The following is a 7,628-nucleotide window of genomic DNA, read 5'->3' on the forward strand; positions in this document are numbered from 1 at the left end:
TAATGAACAGAAAAGTTATCGGACAAATTCAAGCGGTATAAATCCAGTTGCTAATCAAAGAGATGAGCATATGACAGCAAATTTTTTAGCAATGGGATGAATCGATTACCATGAAGCCTTCGATTTCGTAGACACTAAAAATACTTGAAATGAGAGTAAAGTTCATTCAATAGAAAATAAGGAGCATGGAAAACTGGTTGATAGAGTTAAATATCGAGGTGATTGCTTAGCATCCTTATTATTTGCCATTGCTCTTTCAGTTTCCTTAGAATCGAGAAAAGAAAAATCCGAATTTTGTCTAAAAAATAATTAAATAGTTAACCAGTGGCTTTTCATGGATTCTCCAGTCAGAAGTGTTTAGTTGTGACATCAGATTACAATTTGACATTTCGTTCTGGTGGATAATTTGTATGAAGGAATAGAGACACTATAAAACTTTATGAAATGAATCTACCGGCCAAAGATACGAGATATGAATAGAAATTGTGGACGTAAGTGTTTGCCTATCTTGAAAGATTGTGGTATAAATGATAGTACAATAAAAGACAAATTCAGGTGTGAATATTTCCGAAATGTACGGAGGATAATATAACTTGAACTCAATGGCATAAATATTTCCAGTGGCGTAATTTCCATAGAAATATTCATCTTCAGATATAGCGACATTTTAATAACCAATGAGAGATCTTGAAAGATAGGAAGAGACGGAAATTGCTGACAATCTTCAGAGATTTACATCCACAAGCAGATGTTGACAGGTTATATTTCAACCGGGCAAATTGAACAGAAAGCCTGATATAATGTAGAAACTGTGCTGGGAATAAATAATAAGGTATTTTAGTTTGCAATATTATGATAGTTGTTAGCTGAAACAATGGGAAACGAGTGAAATCATGGGAGCCAGAGTGTGACGATGTAAATAGAAGAGATTAAATGTACCGTTGTTTCGAAATATTGAAAATCATTTCAGTGACTAATGAAGATATTCAAGAAAGAGACATATGGCTTGATTGGAGCTGCTCAGTATCGAAGCCTCCGACTAAAATATATTGGAAGGTTTGTTGATTGATAAAGAGTATGTCTCTGTTGGGTCTTGACTAAATTGTTAAAACAATGAGGTTTCTGCATATGTATCCTTTGAAAGTAAGATGCTTTCTCAGCTGGTATATAAGAACTTGAAACATTATAAAATTGAATATGATTCCTGGTATGGCTGTGTGGTAAGAATCTTTCTTCCCAAGCACGTGGGTCCGGTTTCAGTGCCAATGCGTGGCACATTGTACAAGTGTCTTCTACTATAGCCTTGGATCAGTCAAAACATTCTGAGAGGATTTCGCTAACGGAAATTGAAAGAAACCTGTCACATGTGTGTGTGTATGTGTGTCTGTCTGGCTGTGTGTGAGTCTGTGTTTGGCTGGTGTGTTTAAGTCCCAGTACGTTAGCGGTTCGACAAAAATGAGTGATAGAATAGCAACAGGATAAACAGAAAACAAGTCCTGGAGTCGATTCCTTTAGTTAAAGGAAATTTTTGAAGACGGTGCCCCAGCATGGTACCATCTCATGATTGAAACAAGTAATAAATAAATGATAAAAGATGATTAGGATAATCTGTAAAAATTGTTCGGATCTGAGGATTTTGGAAAATATTATGACCACAAAGCAGAACACATCTCAGGAATCTATAGAAAATTGCAGTGCCAGAAAAAACTGTCTGTTGTTTTAGATATAGATCCCTATAACTAATGCGTTATTCGAAGTGGGAAGAAATCCAGTATCATCAAAGTAATTTTTGTGCCTTTCGTTTCATTCCCTACTGCCATGATGCTTTCCAATGATAATGGCATTTCTGCTCTTTACAGAGGTTTAGGATATCAGTGTGAACCTGAGAGTGTGGCTTACGGATGCCATGCTTTTCCAAAGGGCAACGCGTGATTTTTTTCTGATTGCTTGAATCTGATTGCTTGAATCGGTATTGAACCGATTAATGGAACAACCTGCTCATGAAATTAATGCGCAAGTGGCTGAGTACTCTACGGACACGTGTACCCTTAACGTAGTTCTCGGGGAATTTCAGCGTGACACAGTTTGACCCTTTGAAATGCAGGAAAGACTGAGAGAAAGCTGTGGTGAAAGAGTACAGCAGAATTCACCACCACTCCTTGCCGGGGCATCGTGGAGCTTTAGCTGTTTTCGCTCAATAAACAATCATAAGGCTCGGTCTGGGAATCGAAACCGTGATGCTACGACCGGGAGTCCGCTGCTCTAACTACTGGGCCATTGCGCCTCTACAATGACAATAATAGTTCTTGTTGAAAGAGGGAAATATGAAACGAAAACCCGAATCTTTATTGAAAGCCGGTTAAATACAACGTTGTAATGGATTTGGCATAGACAAAACTCATTCGGACAGCACACAAAACATGGACGAAAGAACATGAAAGTTTTAACTATGGCTGAAAATATTGCAGAAAAAATACCTCAGTGTAGAAACACACGTATGATTATGTGGGTATAATAGTAGCTTGAGGTATTAACCATATCTGTGGATATAAAATAACGGCGAATTGGTGTATGTGGGCTCAGAAACAGTGGCTGCAATGAATAAAAGTGTACCTCATAAACTATTTTTGTGGGTCTATGAATACGTTTCGAACAACTTCCTGAAAATATTCATCGTGAAAACGAGCGGGCGTGAAAATATTTTGGGACTGATTTGAAACGTTGCTTTTTTTTTATTATATTTATGTTAAGGAGGCGAGGTGGTAGAAACGTTAGCACGCCGGGCGAAATGCATTGTGGTATGTCATCTGTCGATCTAATCGACTGTCCCGCTCCCACAAAATTTCGGACCTTGTTCCTAGAGTAGAAAAGAATATTGGATTTATCTTTGAAGGCGCGAGCTAGTACACACTTTACCACGCCGGGCGAAATGCCTAGCGGTATTCTATCTGTCTTTCGTTCTGAATTCAAATTGTGCGGAGGGGACGTTTCCTTTCATCATTTCGGGATCGATAAATTAAGTACCAGTTGCGTACTGGTGTCGATCTAATAGCCTGGCACCCTGCCCCAAAATTTTGTGCCTTGTACCTAACGTAGAAAAGAATACAGGATTTATCTGATTTCAGTATACGATAATAATAATAATAATAATAATAATAATAATAATAATAATAATAATAATAATAAGCTATGCCAAAACTATGGAATAGCAACAGAAAAAAGATGGTATAGGCACACGCCAGAAAAGGTCACAGAAAACGAGAAAGCAACCATACTCTGGAATATGCCAATATGTACAGATAGAGAAATTAAGGCCAATAGGCGAGATATAGTTGTAAGAGATAATGAAGGGAAAAAATGCTTTCTAATTGATGTATCAATACCAGCAGATGGCAACGTTTCCCGAAAAGAAATAGAGAAACTTTCAAGATAGAAAGACCTGTAAATAGAGTTAACTCGAATGTGCAATCTAAAAACAGAAACAATTCCTATCATAGTGAGCGCCTTAGGTATGATAAAAAAAAGTATTCAGACAAATACATAACAAAAATACTAGGACTTACAAATATATATAACATACAGAAAATTGCACTACTGGGCACTGCACACATCCTACGCAAAACACTTTCAATACAGTAAATATAAGATCATCACAACAAACCACAGCACATAGCAAAGGAACACAGAGCTGCGCTCGGTAGTGAAGTGAAAGCACGTTATAAAAATAAAACTAGTGAACAATAATAATAATAATAATTCTTAGTATTGTATTGCGTAAATCTGTTTCATTCTCGGTCGAATGTTCGTGTACTTTCTGTGTTGATTCAATAAGATTTTACCCAGCATCTCTTTGTATTCAGCTGAATACAGGTGGCAGATACCACCTTCCTAGTTTCATGTAATATTTATTCCGTGTATGTATTTAATTATATCATAGTCTTCGTAAATCCACTTTCATTTCGTTCAAATAATTAAAGAGAAATATTTTTACGATATATGAAAGTAATTAATTTTTCACAATCTCTCTACACACAATCTTATTATAATAGATATCTATACGAGGATATATTTTTATATGTATATCCAAGTTATCTAATTTATTTCACTATCTATCTATCTATCTATCTATCTATCTATCTATCTATCTATCTATCTATCTGTGTATCTATATATATATATATATATATATATATATATATATATATATATACATACATACATACATACACACACACACACACACACACACACACACACACACACACACACACACACATATATATATATATATATATATTTATAAACGTTATGTTTTACTTAATTGTGTATATGTGTGCAGGGTTTATTTCGTAAATATATTAATGTCTTGCAATGAAATTAAAATATTGTTTTGAAAAAGCAATTTTATCGTTCGACTATAGTACTCGCTTCTCTTCTTTCATTTTAACCCTCGATATGGGTATGTGTGTGTGTGTCTGTATACATATATACGCGAGGGTGTATCCAAAAGAAGCTGGAATGCATCGGTCCAGATATGTTTTCCAGTGTTCGAAGCAGTCCTAGAAGAGTTACGAATGGTGCCTTTCAACGCCTCCATCCATTTTTCCTCGCCTCTTTCACATTTGCAAAACGTCCTCTTTTAAGGACTTTTTTCATTCGAGGGACCAAAAAAAAAAAAAAAGTTGCACGGAGCAACATCGTTCGAATAGGGAGGGTGGGTAAACGGGATCATGCCATTTTTGGTCAAACACAGTCTCACACTGAAAGCGTTGTGCGAAAAGTGAAATGTCGTGATAAAGCAACCACTCTCAATTTTACCACTGGTCGGTGTGTTTTCATCTTGCCTTGTCTCTCAAATGCTTCAGAACTGTCAATGAAAATGTATGGTTAACAGTTTGACCAGGAGGAACGAATACTGTGCGGACAATTCCTTTAGCATCGATGAAGCAACCATTGTCTTAACACTGGATTCCACTGGACGCACTATTGTGGGGTGTGGTGATATTGAATGATTTCAGTGACTCTATTGTTGCTTCGTTTCCGAGTCGTAGCCGCGGCATTAGCTTTTATCATCAGTGATGACCTTCAAAGAAAGTTTCAGATTAACTTCCAACTGCTCTTTCAGTTCACGACATGTATTCAGTTGTGACTACTTTTGATCTTCCGTGAGCAAGCGAGGCACACATTTTGCTGAAACTCTCTTCATTCACAATTCCCTGCAAAAACTTCGCTGGGAAGAGCTCCATGACACAACAGCCATATCAACAATTTTGTCAAATGTTCGGCAACGATCCTGCAAGATCAGTTCGTGAATTTTCATATTTTAATTCGTTCGGGAGATCAACAATCGATCATTCGTTCTGGAGATGGACGGTCGCCCTGGGCTTCAGGCGACAAGACACCATTCTTAAAGCGTGAAAACCATTCATAAACTTGAATCTTGCTCACGGAATCGTTCTTGTAAGCTGTTTGAAGCATGGTAACTGTTTCGCCTGCCGTTTGCCCTAACAGTAAACAGAATTTCATGAAGGCACGCTGTCCCGTCGTTTCAGACATCGCAAAATCGGCGAACAGCAGAGAAACACTGCAAAATAAAGACGCACCGCATGGAAGTAAGACTTCACTCCACGACGCCGGTGAGTAGACTGATACCTGAGCATCTCATCAAGTGCATTCTAGCATCGAAAACCTGAGCAACAATTGGCTTGTACCACAGAGAATGTTTCCAGTTACTTTTGTGTACCCCCTCGAATATAGGCGCAGGCGTATCTGTGAGGTAAGAAACTTGCTTCCCAACCACACCGTTCCTTGTTCAGTCCTTTTGCGTGGCCTTTTGGCCAAGTATCTTCTACTAAAGTCCCCGGCCGACCAAAGCCTGCCTTGTGAGTGAATTTGGTTGGCGGAAGCTGAAGGAAGCCCGTCGTGCGTATATATATATATATATATATATATATATATATATATATATATATATATATATATATATATATATTTATGAAGACGTGTTTGTCTCCCTACTGTCACTTGACGACCGTTGCTGGTGTGTTTACGTCCCCGTAGCTTAATGGTACAGCAAAACGACCAATAAAATAAGTACTATGCTTCGAAATAATAAATCCTGGGATCGATTTCTTCCACTAAAAGTCCCTTTAAGGAGATGCTTCAGCATGGCAACCTCCGCTGAGTATTAATGAATAAGTGCATGCTGGTAATGTAGAAAATGCCTTTCCACTAGATACGAACCCACTGGAAACGTTGTAGTGAAACAATTCGCTGTGTAGGTGGTGGTAAATGTATTTCACCGCGGTTACATAATTCAACCCATTCAGAAGTAGCGCACTTTATTTGCTCTCAGGGTTAGATAGAGCCGGCTATGCACCTCAACACTAGCACAACACAGATCTTGTTTTAGGTCATCGACACGTATACAACTGACTCCAGTATCCACCGATACATAGGGTGTGGATACATTTAATCATGATGTGGAATATCAAAGCGCAAAAACTACACTCGCATTTTCAGTAATTATACACCAGTCAAGTTTTAAGAATGGTGCAATGAATATAGTGTAAGAAGAAAAGAAAAGAAATGAAAAGAATATTTTCATTAATAGGAATTCAGCTTGGAATAGAAACCTTGCTACAGATTTTACAATCTAAATTTTTTACGCAAATTTTTTTCGGCGGAACTCAAGTTAACAAGTAAATGATATAACAGAAAACGAAAACAAAATCGCCAGTAATATGTCGCACGCAATTTCAGCTATCAATTGATTTTCAGAGAAATCAAGTTTTCTATGTGGCATTAAAGTAAGTGTAATAGAATTATTTTACCGATTCCTGAAGACATAGCACAAGATTTAAATTCCCGCTAATGAATCAGCATTTATAATGACGTCATAGGACAGTTATTTTTTTTATTCACTTTCCATGAGAATAAGTCTTGTAAGAAAATGCATTGGTACCGTCATGCTTAACGACATGATGTCTCGCCTACAAAACAGGGATTATGGAATTTTATGCATATCATGATTTCTTACTTTTAGTTTTATCATCTTTCAAAAGCTGCTAATTCGTCGACTTCACTACACATCACTTCCGAAACTTATTATTCATTTTTTGCTCATTAACTCAGAATTTCATTACAGATTTATAGAATTAGTTCTCAACAGCTCGGATGCTATTATTTCCCATTAGTTAACGCATACATGTTTAAAATCAAACACACGTAGAAATGCATAAAGACAAAGTGGATTAATACAAATTAGCGTACAATATTTGCAGAAATATTTCACACGGTGTATCATACGTAGACCACAGAAACAAGCTAATGCTAGTCAAATGTAAATTCTGTTACTCATCAGGCTATATGTGACCGTATAAATGAGAATTGGCATATATATATATATAGACGCAGACATATGTATATATATATATATATATATATATATATATATATATATATATATATATATATATATATATGTATTCATCATCATGTATATATATATATATATATATATATATATATATATATAAATACCAGATTTTCATCATGTCGAACGGTTAATCCCTACACATGTTTTTTTTTTCTCCGTTTCTTTTTTTCATCCTCTCTCCTGTTTTCCT

The sequence above is a fragment of the Octopus bimaculoides genome, chromosome 4, assembly GCF_046866305.1.
Source record: "Octopus bimaculoides isolate indiv1 chromosome 4, ASM4686630v1, whole genome shotgun sequence".
Lineage (NCBI taxonomy): Eukaryota > Metazoa > Mollusca > Cephalopoda > Octopoda > Octopodidae > Octopus > Octopus bimaculoides.